Here is a 14,493-nt window from a genome sequence, read left to right on the forward strand (position 1 = left end):
TTCAACATCAGTTTATCTAGTCCGTTGCTGTGAGTATTATTGATTGTGTTTCTATTCAATTACAATTCACTCTAAATAGTTCTGCACATGTACGTAAAAAAAGATGCACAGAATAGTCACTAAAGCTTTCAGCTGAAAGGAGTGGACTATTGAATTTTCTCCAAAATTACTATGTGCTCTCTTCATGTAACCACTTATAATTTACTTTTCCAAATGATATCGAGTTGTCAGCAGCAGATATTATGTGGTTGCTACTGAATTTGGTGAAGTTACACTAAGCAATATACCCAGTTGCTCATAATGCTTCTCCAGAGTTTCATAGCCATACAATGCTAAAGGATGTTCAAAAGTTAATGCAATGTGGAAGGTTCTTGAATTCAACTTGATTTTATGTACTCCTTTGCGCAGATTATTTTTCATTCTGTTTCTATTCAATTACAATTCACTATGAATAGTTATGCACACGTACATAACAGAAAATGCACAGAATAGTAAGTCATGCATTCAGCTGAAACGAGTGTACTATTGGATTTTCCCCAAACGTACTATTTGCTCACTTCATGTAACCATTTATAATAGACATTCCATATGATATCGAGTAGTCTGCAGCAAGTTTTATGTGTGTGCTACTGAATTTGGTAAAGTTACTCTAAGCAGTATCACCCTTTGATCATAATGTTATTCCAGTGTTTCAAAGCAATACAAAGCTAAAGGCTGTTTAACATTGAATGCACTGTAGTAGGTTCTTGAATTCAACGTCAGTTTATCTAGTCCATTGCGGTGGGTATTATTCATTGTGTTTCTATTCAATTACAATTCACTCTAAATAGTTATGTACATGTACATAACAGAAAATGCACAGAATAGTAAGTGATGCATTCAGCTGAAACGAGTGTACTATTGGATTTTCCGCAAAATTCCTATTTGCTCACTTCATGTAACCATTTATAATAGACATCCCATATGATATCGAGTCGTCTGCAGCAAGTTTTATGTGTGTGCTACTGCATTTGATAAAGTTACACAAAACAATATCACCAGTGGATCACAATGTTATTCCAGTGTTTCAAAGCAATACAAAGCTAAAGGCTGTTTAACATTGAATGCACTGTAGTAGGTTCTTGAATTCAACATCAGTTTATCTAGCCCATTGCGGTGGGTATTATTCATTGTGTTTCTATTCAATTACAATTCACTCTAAATAGTTATGTACATGTACATAACAGAAAATGCACAGAATAGTAAGTGATGCATTCAGCTGAAACGAGTGTACTATTGGATTTTCCCCAAAATTACTATTTGCTCACTTCATGTAACCATTTATATTAGACATCCCATATGATATCTAGTAGTCTGCAGCAAGTTTTATGTGTGTGCTACTGAATTTGATAAAGTTACACAAAGCAATATCACCAGTGGATCATAATGTTATTCCAGTGTTTCAAAGCAATACAAAGCTAAAGGCTGTTTAACATTGAATGCACTGTAGTAGATTCTTCAATTCAACATCAGTTTATCTAGTCCGTTGCTGTGAGTATTATTGATTGTGTTTCTATTCAATTACAATTCACTCTAAATAGTTCTGCACATGTACATAAAAAAAGATGCACAGAATAGTCACTAAAGCTTTCAGCTGAAAGGAGTGGACTATTGAATTTTCTCCAAAATTACTATGTGCTCTCTTCATGTAACCACTTATAATTTACTTTCCAAATGATATCGAGTTGTCAGCAGCAGATATTATGTGGTTGCTACTGAATTTGGTGAAGTTACACTAAGCAATATACCCAGTTGCTCATAATGCTTCTCCAGAGTTTCATAGCCATACAATGCTAAAGGATGTTCAAAAGTTAATGCAATGTGGAAGGTTCTTGAATTCAACTTGATTTTATGTACTCCTTTGCGCAGATTATTTTTCATTCTGTTTCTATTCAATTACAATTCACTATGAATAGTTATGCACACGTACATAACAGAAAATGCACAGAATAGTAAGTCATGCATTCAGCTGAAACGAGTGTACTATTGGATTTTCCCCAAACGTACTATTTGCTCACTTCATGTAACCATTTATAATAGACATTCCATATGATATCGAGTAGTCTGCAGCAAGTTTTATGTGTGTGCTACTGAATTTGGTAAAGTTACTCTAAGCAGTATCACCCTTTGATCATAATGTTATTCCAGTGTTTCAAAGCAATACAAAGCTAAAGGCTGTTTATAATTAAATGCACTGTAGTTGGTTCTTGAATTCAACATCAGTTTATCTAGTTCATTGCTGTGAGTATTATTCATTGTGTTTCTATTCAATTACAATTCACTCTAAATAGTTATGCACATGTACATAATAAAAAATGCACAGAATAGTCAGTAAAGCTTTCAGCTGAAAGGAGTGCTCTATTGAATTTTCTACAAAATTACTGTGTGCTCTCTTCATGTAACCACTTATAATTTACTTTCCAAATGATATCGAGTTGTCAGCAGCAGATATTATGTGGGTGCTACTGAATTTGGTGAAGTTACACTAAGCAATATACCCAGTTGCTCATAATGCTTCTCCAGAGTTTCATAGCTATACAATGCTAAAGGCTGTTCAAAAGTGAATGCTATGTGGAAGGTTCTTGAATTCAACTTGATTTTATGTACTTTGCGCTGATTATTTTTCATTCTGTTTCTATTCAATTACAATTCACTATGAATAGTTATGCACACGTACATAACAGAAAATGCAGAGAATAGTAAGTAATGCATTCAGCTGAAACGAGTGTACTATTGGATTTTCCGCAAAATTCCTATTTGCTCACTTCATGTAACCATTTATAATAGACATCCCATATGATATCGAGTCGTCTGCAGCAAGTTTTATGTGTGTGCTACTGCATTTGATAAAGTTACACAAAACAATATCACCAGTGGATCACAATGTTATTCCAGTGTTTCAAAGCAATACAAAGCTAAAGGCTGTTTAACATTGAATGCATTGTAGTAGGTTCTTGAATTCAACATCAGTTTATCTAGCCCATTGCGGTGGGTATTATTCATTGTGTTTCTATTCAATTACAATTCACTCTAAATAGTTATGTACATGTACATAACAGAAAATGCACAGAATAGTAAGTGATGCATTCAGCTGAAACGAGTGTACTATTGGATTTTCCCCAAAATTACTATTTGCTCACTTCATGTAACCATTTATATTAGACATCCCATATGATATCTAGTAGTCTGCAGCAAGTTTTATGTGTGTGCTACTGAATTTGATAAAGTTACACAAAGCAATATCACCAGTGGATCATAATGTTATTCCAGTGTTTCAAAGCAATACAAAGCTAAAGGCTGTTTAACATTGAATGCACTGTAGTAGATTCTTCAATTCAACATCAGTTTATCTAGTCCGTTGCTGTGAGTATTATTGATTGTGTTTCTATTCAATTACAATTCACTCTAAATAGTTCTGCACATGTACATAAAAAAAGATGCACAGAATAGTCACTAAAGCTTTCAGCTGAAAGGAGTGGACTATTGAATTTTCTCCAAAATTACTATGTGCTCTCTTCATGTAACCACTTATAATTTACTTTCCAAATGATATCGAGTTGTCAGCAGCAGATATTATGTGGTTGCTACTGAATTTGGTGAAGTTACACTAAGCAATATACCCAGTTGCTCATAATGCTTCTCCAGAGTTTCATAGCCATACAATGCTAAAGGATGTTCAAAAGTTAATGCAATGTGGAAGGTTCTTGAATTCAACTTGATTTTATGTACTCCTTTGCGCAGATTATTTTTCATTCTGTTTCTATTCAATTACAATTCACTATGAATAGTTATGCACACGTACATAACAGAAAATGCACAGAATAGTAAGTCATGCATTCAGCTGAAACGAGTGTACTATTGGATTTTCCCCAAACGTACTATTTGCTCACTTCATGTAACCATTTATAATAGACATTCCATATGATATCGAGTAGTCTGCAGCAAGTTTTATGTGTGTGCTACTGAATTTGGTAAAGTTACTCTAAGCAGTATCACCCTTTGATCATAATGTTATTCCAGTGTTTCAAAGCAATACAAAGCTAAAGGCTGTTTATAATTAAATGCACTGTAGTTGGTTCTTGAATTCAACATCAGTTTATCTAGTTCATTGCTGTGAGTATTATTCATTGTGTTTCTATTCAATTACAATTCACTCTAAATAGTTATGCACATGTACATAATAAAAAATGCACAGAATAGTCAGTAAAGCTTTCAGCTGAAAGGAGTGCTCTATTGAATTTTCTACAAAATTACTGTGTGCTCTCTTCATGTAACCACTTATAATTTACTTTCCAAATGATATCGAGTTGTCAGCAGCAGATATTATGTGGGTGCTACTGAATTTGGTGAAGTTACACTAAGCAATATACCCAGTTGCTCATAATGCTTCTCCAGAGTTTCATAGCTATACAATGCTAAAGGCTGTTCAAAAGTGAATGCAATGTGGAAGGTTCTTGAATTCAACTTGATTTTATGTACTTTGCGCTGATTATTTTTCATTCTGTTTCTATTCAATTACAATTCACTATGAATAGTTATGCACACGTACATAACAGAAAATGCAGAGAATAGTAAGTAATGCATTCAGCTGAAACGAGTGTACTATTGGATTTTCCGCAAAATTCCTATTTGCTCACTTCATGTAACCATTTATAATAGACATCCCATATGATATCGAGTCGTCTGCAGCAAGTTTTATGTGTGTGCTACTGCATTTGATAAAGTTACACAAAACAATATCACCAGTGGATCACAATGTTATTCCAGTGTTTCAAAGCAATACAAAGCTAAAGGCTGTTTAACATTGAATGCACTGTAGTAGGTTCTTGAATTCAACGTCAGTTTATCTAGTCCATTGCGGTGGGTATTATTCATTGTGTTTCTATTCAATTACAATTCACTCTAAATAGTTATGTACATGTACATAACAGAAAATGCACAGAATAGTAAGTGATGCATTCAGCTGAAACGAGTGTACTATTGGATTTTCCCCAAAATTACTATTTGCTCACTTCATGTAACCATTTATATTAGACATCCCATATGATATCGAATAGTCTGCAGCAAGTTTTATGTGTGTGCTACTGAATTTGATAAAGTTACACAAAGCAATATCACCAGTGGATCATAATGTTATTCCAGTGTTTCAAAGCAATACAAAGCTAAAGGCTGTTTAACATTGAATGCACTGTAGTAGATTCTTGAATTCAACATCAGTTTATCTAGTCCGTTGCTGTGAGTATTATTGATTGTGTTTCTATTCAATTACAATTCACTCTAAATAGTTATGCACATGTACATAATAAAAAATGCACAGAATAGTCAGTAAAGCTTTCAGCTGAAAGGAGTGGACTATTGAATTTTCTCCAAAATTACTGTGTGCTCTCTTCATGTAACCACTTATAAATTACTTTCCAAATGTTATCGAGCTGTCAGCAGCAGATATTATGTGGGTGCTACTGAATTTGGTGAAGTTACACTAAGCAATATACCCAGTTGCTCATAATGCTTCTCCAGAGTTTCATAGCTATACAATGCTAAAGGCTGTTCAAAAGTGAATGCAATGTGGAAGGTTCTTGAATTCAACTTGATTTTATGTACTCCTTTGCGCTGATTATTTTTCATTCTGTTTCTATTCAATTACTATTCACTATGAATAGTTATGCACACGTACATAACAGAAAATGCACAGAATAGTAAGTAATGCATTCAGCTGAAACGAGTGTACTATTGGATTTTCCCCAAAATTACTATTTGCTCACTTCATGTAACCATTTATAATAGACATTCCATATGATATCGAGTAGTCTGCAGCAAGTTTTATGTTTGTCCTACTGAATTTGGTAAAGTTACACTAAGCAGTATCACCAGTGGCTCATAATGTTATTCCAGTGTTTCAAAGCAATACAAAGCTAAAGTCTGTTTAACATTGAATGCACTGTAGTAGGTTCTTGAATTCAACATCAGTTTATCTAGTCCATTGATGTGGGTATTATTCATTGTGTTTCTATTCAATTACAATTCACTCTAAATAGTAATGCACATGTACATAACAGCAAATGCACAGAATAGTAAGTAATGCATTCAGCTGAAACGAGTGTACTGTTGGATTTTTCCCAAAATTACTATATGCACACTTCATGTAACCATTTATAATAGACATTCGATATGATATCGAGTAGTCTGCAGCAAGTTTTATGTGTGTGCTATTGAATTTGGTAAAGTTACACAAAGCAATATCACCAGTGGATCATAATGTTATTCCAGTGTTTCAAAGCAATACAAAGCTAAAGGCTGTTTAACATTGAATGCACTGTAGTAGATTCTTGAATTCAACATCAGTTTATCTAGTCCATTGCTGTGGGTTTTATTCATTGTGTTTCTATTCAATTACAATTCACTCTACATAGTTATGCACATGTATATAATAAAAAATGCACAGAATAGTCAGTAATGCTTTCAGCTGAAAGGAGTGGACTATTGAATTTTCTACAAAATTACTGTGTGCTCTCTTCATGTAACCACTTATAATTTACTTTCCAAATGATATCGAGTTGTCAGCAGCAGATATTATGTGGGTGCTACTGAATTTGGTGAAGTTACACTAAGCAATATACCCAGTTGCTCATAATGCTTCTCCAGAGTTTCATAACTATACAATGCTAAAGGCTGTTCAAAAGTGAATGCAATGTGGAAGGTTCTTGAATTCAACTTGATTTTATGTACTCCTTTGCGCTGATTATTTATCATTCTGTATCTATTCAATTACAATTCAGTATGAATAGTTATGCACACGTACATAACAGAAAATGCACAGAATAGTAAGTCATGCATTCAGCTGAAACGAGTGTACTATTGGATTTTCCCCAAACGTACTATTTGCTCACTTCATGTAACCATTTATAATAGACATTCCATATGATATCGAGTAGTCTGCAGCAAGTTTTATGTGTGTGCTACTGAATTTGGTAAAGTTACTCTAAGCAGTATCACCCTTTGATCATAATGTTATTCCAGTGTTTCAAAGCAATACAAAGCTAAAGGCTGTTTAACATTGAATGCACTGTAGTAGGTTCTTGAATTCAACATCAGTTTATCTAGCCCATTGCGGTGGGTATTATTCATTGTGTTTCTATTCAATTACAATTCACTCTAAATAATGTACATGTACATAACAGAAAATGCACAGAATAGTAAGTGATGCATTCAGCTGAAACGAGTGTACTATTGGATTTTCCGCAAAATTCCTATTTGCTCACTTCATGTAACCATTTATAATAGACATCCCATATGATATCGAGTCGTCTGCAGCAAGTTTTATGTGTGTGCTACTGCATTTGATAAAGTTACACAAAACAATATCACCAGTGGATCACAATGTTATTCCAGTGTTTCAAAGCAATACAAAGCTAAAGGCTGTTTAACATTGAATGCACTGTAGTAGGTTCTTGAATTCAACATCAGTTTATCTAGCCCATTGCGGTGGGTATTATTCATTGTGTTTCTATTCAATTACAATTCACTCTAAATAGTTATGTACATGTACATAACAGAAAATGCACAGAATAGTAAGTGATGCATTCAGCTGAAACGAGTGTACTATTGGATTTTCCCCAAAATTACTATTTGCTCACTTCATGTAACCATTTATATTAGACATCCCATATGATATCTAGTAGTCTGCAGCAAGTTTTATGTGTGTGCTACTGAATTTGATAAAGTTACACAAAGCAATATCACCAGTGGATCATAATGTTATTCCAGTGTTTCAAAGCAATACAAAGCTAAAGGCTGTTTAACATTGAATGCACTGTAGTAGATTCTTCAATTCAACATCAGTTTATCTAGTCCGTTGCTGTGAGTATTATTGATTGTGTTTCTATTCAATTACAATTCACTCTAAATAGTTCTGCACATGTACATAAAAAAAGATGCACAGAATAGTCACTAAAGCTTTCAGCTGAAAGGAGTGGACTATTGAATTTTCTCCAAAATTACTATGTGCTCTCTTCATGTAACCACTTATAATTTACTTTCCAAATGATATCGAGTTGTCAGCAGCAGATATTATGTGGTTGCTACTGAATTTGGTGAAGTTACACTAAGCAATATACCCAGTTGCTCATAATGCTTCTCCAGAGTTTCATAGCCATACAATGCTAAAGGATGTTCAAAAGTTAATGCAATGTGGAAGGTTCTTGAATTCAACTTGATTTTATGTACTCCTTTGCGCAGATTATTTTTCATTCTGTTTCTATTCAATTACAATTCACTATGAATAGTTATGCACACGTACATAACAGAAAATGCACAGAATAGTAAGTCATGCATTCAGCTGAAACGAGTGTACTATTGGATTTTCCCCAAACGTACTATTTGCTCACTTCATGTAACCATTTATAATAGACATTCCATATGATATCGAGTAGTCTGCAGCAAGTTTTATGTGTGTGCTACTGAATTTGGTAAAGTTACTCTAAGCAGTATCACCCTTTGATCATAATGTTATTCCAGTGTTTCAAAGCAATACAAAGCTAAAGGCTGTTTATAATTAAATGCACTGTAGTTGGTTCTTGAATTCAACATCAGTTTATCTAGTTCATTGCTGTGAGTATTATTCATTGTGTTTCTATTCAATTACAATTCACTCTAAATAGTTATGCACATGTACATAATAAAAAATGCACAGAATAGTCAGTAAAGCTTTCAGCTGAAAGGTGTGCTCTATTGAATTTTCTCCAAAATTACTATGTGCTCTCTTCATGTAACCATTTATATTAGACATCCCATATGATATCGAGTAGTCTGCAGCAAGTTTTATGTGTGTGCTACTGAATTTGATAAAGTTACACAAAGCAATATCACCAGTGGATCATAATGTTATTCCAGTGTTTCAAAGCAATACAAAGCTAAAGGCTGTTTAACATTGAATGCACTGTAGTAGATTCTTGAATTCAACATCAGTTTATCTAGTCCGTTGCTGTGAGTATTATTGATTGTGTTTCTATTCAATTACAATTCACTCTAAATAGTTATGCACATGTACATAATAAAAAATGCACAGAATAGTCAGTAAAGCTTTCAGCTGAAAGGAGTGGACTATTGAATTTTCTCCAAAATTACTGTGTGCTCTCTTCATGTAACCACTTATAAATTACTTTCCAAATGTTATCGATCTGTCAGCAGCAGATATTATGTGGGTGCTACTGAATTTGGTGAAGTTACACTAAGCAATATACCCAGTTGCTCATAATGCTTCTCCAGAGTTTCATAGCTATACAATGCTAAAGGCTGTTCAAAAGTGAATGCAATGTGGAAGGTTCTTGAATTCAACTTGATTTTATGTACTCCTTTGCGCTGATTATTTTTCATTCTGTTTCTATTCAATTACTATTCACTATGAATAGTTATGCACACGTACATAACAGAAAATGCACAGAATAGTAAGTAATGCATTCAGCTGAAACGAGTGTACTATTGGATTTTCCCCAAAATTACTATTTGCTCACTTCATGTAACCATTTATAATAGACATTCCATATGATATCGAGTAGTCTGCAGCAAGTTTTGTTTGTCCTACTGAATTTGGTAAAGTTACACTAAGCAGTATCACCAGTGGCTCATAATGTTATTCCAGTGTTTCAAAGCAATACAAAGCTAAAGTCTGTTTAACATTGAATGCACTGTAGTAGGTTCTTGAATTCAACATCAGTTTATCTAGTCCATTGATGTGGGTATTATTCATTGTGTTTCTATTCAATTACAATTCACTCTAAATAGTAATGCACATGTACATAACAGCAAATGCACAGAATAGTAAGTAATGCATTCAGCTGAAACGAGTGTACTGTTGGATTTTCCCCAAAATTACTATATGCACACTTCATGTAACCATTTATAGTAGACATTCGATATGATATCGAGTAGTCTGCAGCAAGTTTTATGTGTGTGCTATTGAATTTGGTAAAGTTACACAAAGCAATATCACCAGTGGATCATAATGTTATTCCAGTGTTTCAAAGCAATACAAAGCTAAAGGCTGTTTAACATTGAATGCACTGTAGTAGATTCTTGAATTCAACATCAGTTTATCTAGTCCATTGCTGTGGGTTTTATTCATTGTGTTTCTATTCAATTACAATTCACTCTACATAGTTATGCACATGTATATAATAAAAAATGCAGAGAATAGTCAGTAATGCTTTCAGCTGAAAGGAGTGGACTATTGAATTTTCTACAAAATTACTGTGTGCTCTCTTCATGTAACCACTTATAATTTACTTTCCAAATGATATCGAGTTGTCAGCAGCAGATATTATGTGGGTGCTACTGAATTTGGTGAAGTTACACTAAGCAATATACCCAGTTGCTCATAATGCTTCTCCAGAGTTTCATAACTATACAATGCTAAAGGCTGTTCAAAAGTGAATGCAATGTGGAAGGTTCTTGAATTCAACTTGATTTTATGTACTCCTTTGCGCTGATTATTTATCATTCTGTTTCTATTCAATTACAATTCAGTATGAATAGTTATGCACACGTACATAACAGAAAATGCACAGAATAGTAAGTCATGCATTCAGCTGAAACGAGTGTACTATTGGATTTTCCCCAAACGTACTACTTGCTCACTTCATGTAACCATTTATAATAGACATTCCATATGATATCGAGTAGTCTGCAGCAAGTTTTATGTGTGTGCTACTGAATTTGGTAAAGTTACTCTAAGCAGTATCACCCTTTGATCATAATGTTATTCCAGTGTTTCAAAGCAATACAAAGCTAAAGGCTGTTTAACATTGAATGCACTGTAGTAGGTTCTTGAATTCAACATCAGTTTATCTAGCCCATTGCGGTGGGTATTATTCATTGTGTTTCTATTCAATTACAATTTACTCTAAATAGTTATGTACATGTACATAACAGAAAATGCACAGAATAGTAAGTGATGCATTCAGCTGAAACGAGTGTACTATTGGATTTTCCCCAAAATTACTATTTGCTCACTTCATGTAACCATTTATATTAGACATCCCATATGATATCTAGTAGTCTGCAGCAAGTTTTATGTGTGTGCTACTGAATTTGATAAAGTTACACAAAGCAATATCACCAGTGGATCATAATGTTATTCCAGTGTTTCAAAGCAATACAAAGCTAAAGGCTGTTTAACATTGAATGCACTGTAGTAGATTCTTGAATTCAACATCAGTTTATCTAGTCCATTCCTGTGGGTATTATTCATTGTGTTTCTATTCAATTACAATTCACTCTACATAGTTATGCACATGTATATAATAAAAAATGCACAGAATAGTCAGTAATGCTTTCAGCTGAAAGGAGTGGACTATTGAATTTTCTACAAAATTACTGTGTGCTCTCTTCATGTAACCACTTATAATTTACTTTCCAAATGATATCGAGTTGTCAGCAGCAGATATTATGTGGGTGCTACTGAATTTGGTGAAGTTACACTAAGCAATATACCCAGTTGCTCATAATGCTTCTCCAGAGTTTCATAACTATACAATGCTAAAGGCTGTTCAAAAGTGAATGCAATGTGGAAGGTTCTTGAATTCAACTTGATTTTATGTACTCCTTTGCGCTGATTATTTATCATTCTGTTTCTATTCAATTACAATTCAGTATGAATAGTTATGCACACGTACATAACAGAAAATGCACAGAATAGTAAGTCATGCATTCAGCTGAAACGAGTGTACTATTGGATTTTCCCCAAACGTACTATTTGCTCACTTCATGTAACCATTTATAATAGACATTCCATATGATATCGAGTAGTCTGCAGCAAGTTTTATGTGAGTGCTACTGAATTTGGTAAAGTTACTCTAAGCAGTATCACCCTTTGATCATAATGTTATTCCAGTGTTTCAAAGCAATACAAAGCTAAAGGCTGTTTAACATTGAATGCACTGTAGTAGATTCTTGAATTCAACATCAGTTTATCTAGTCCATTGCTGTGGGTATTATTCATTGTGTTTCTATTCAATTACAATTCACTCTACATAGTTATGCACATGTATATAATAAAAAATGCACAGAATAGTCAGTAATGCTTTCAGCTGAAAGGAGTGGACTATTGAATTTTCTACAAAATTACTGTGTGCTCTCTTCATGTAACCACTTATAATTTACTTTCCAAATGATATCGAGTTGTCAGCAGCAGATATTATGTGGGTGCTACTGAATTTGGTGAAGTTACACTAAGCAATATACCCAGTTGCTCATAATACTTCTCCAGAGTTTCATAACTATACAATGCTAAAGGCTGTTCAAAAGTGAATGCAATGTGGAAGGTTCTTGAATTCAACTTGATTTTATGTACTCCTTTGCGCTGATTATTTATCATTCTGTTTCTATTCAATTACAATTCAGTATGAATAGTTATGAACACGTACATAACAGAAAATGCACAGAATAGTAAGTCATGCATTCAGCTGAAACGAGTGTACTATTGGATTTTCCCCAAACGTACTATTTGCTCACTTCATGTAACCATTTATAATAGACATTCCATATGATATCGAGTAGTCTGCAGCAAGTTTTATGTGTGTGCTACTGAATTTGGTAAAGTTACTCTAAGCAGTATCACCCTTTGATCATAATGTTATTCCAGTGTTTCAAAGCAATACAAAGCTAAAGGCTGTTTAACATTGAATGCACTGTAGTAGGTTCTTGAATTCAACATCAGTTTATCTAGCCCATTGCGGTGGGTATTATTCATTGTGTTTCTATTCAATTACAATTCACTCTAAATAGTTATGTACATGTACATAACAGAAAATGCACAGAATAGTAAGTGATGCATTCAGCTGAAACGAGTGTACTATTGGATTTTCCCCAAAATTACTATTTGCTCACTTCATGTAACCATTTATATTAGACATCCCATATGATATCTAGTAGTCTGCAGCAAGTTTTATGTGTGTGCTACTGAATTTGATAAAGTTACACAAAGCAATATCACCAGTGGATCATAATGTTATTCCAGTGTTTCAAAGCAATACAAAGCTAAAGGCTGTTTAACATTGAATGCACTGTAGTAGATTCTTCAATTCAACATCAGTTTATCTAGTCCGTTGCTGTGAGTATTATTGATTGTGTTTCTATTCAATTACAATTCACTCTAAATAGTTCTGCACATGTACATAAAAAAAGATGCACAGAATAGTCACTAAAGCTTTCAGCTGAAAGGAGTGGACTATTGAATTTTCTCCAAAATTACTATGTGCTCTCTTCATGTAACCACTTATAATTTACTTTTCCAAATGATATCGAGTTGTCAGCAGCAGATATTATGTGGTTGCTACTGAATTTGGTGAAGTTACACTAAGCAATATACCCAGTTGCTCATAATGCTTCTCCAGAGTTTCATAGCCATACAATGCTAAAGGATGTTCAAAAGTTAATGCAATGTGGAAGGTTCTTGAATTCAACTTGATTTTATGTACTCCTTTGCGCAGATTATTTTTCATTCTGTTTCTATTCAATTACAATTCACTATGAATAGTTATGCACACGTACATAACAGAAAATGCACAGAATAGTAAGTCATGCATTCAGCTGAAACGAGTGTACTATTGGATTTTCCCCAAACGTACTATTTGCTCACTTCATGTAACCATTTATAATAGACATTCCATATGATATCGAGTAGTCTGCAGCAAGTTTTATGTGTGTGCTACTGAATTTGGTAAAGTTACTCTAAGCAGTATCACCCTTTGATCATAATGTTATTCCAGTGTTTCAAAGCAATACAAAGCTAAAGGCTGTTTAACATTGAATGCACTGTAGTAGGTTCTTGAATTCAACATCAGTTTATCTAGCCCATTGCGGTGGGTATTATTCATTGTGTTTCTATTCAATTACAATTCACTCTAAATAGTTATGTACATGTACATAACAGAAAATGCACAGAATAGTAAGTGATGCATTCAGCTGAAACGAGTGTACTATTGGATTTTCCCCAAAATTACTATTTGCTCACTTCATGTAACCATTTATATTAGACATCCCATATGATATCTAGTAGTCTGCAGCAAGTTTTATGTGTGTGCTACTGAATTTGATAAAGTTACACAAAGCAATATCACCAGTGGATCATAATGTTATTCCAGTGTTTCAAAGCAATACAAAGCTAAAGGCTGTTTAACATTGAATGCACTGTAGTAGATTCTTGAATTCAACATCAGTTTATCTAGTCCATTGCTGTGGGTATTATTCATTGTGTTTCTATTCAATTACAATTCACTCTACATAGTTATGCACATGTATATAATAAAAAATGCTCAGAATAGTCAGTAATGCTTTCAGCTGAAAGGAGTGGACTATTGAATTTTCTACAAAATTACTGTGTGCTCTCTTCATGTAACCACTTATAATTTACTTTCCAAATGATATCGAGTTGTCAGCAGCAGATATTATGTGGGTGCT

The sequence above is a fragment of the Hypanus sabinus genome, chromosome 6 (assembly GCF_030144855.1).
Source record: "Hypanus sabinus isolate sHypSab1 chromosome 6, sHypSab1.hap1, whole genome shotgun sequence".
Classification (NCBI taxonomy): Eukaryota; Metazoa; Chordata; class Chondrichthyes; order Myliobatiformes; family Dasyatidae; genus Hypanus; species Hypanus sabinus.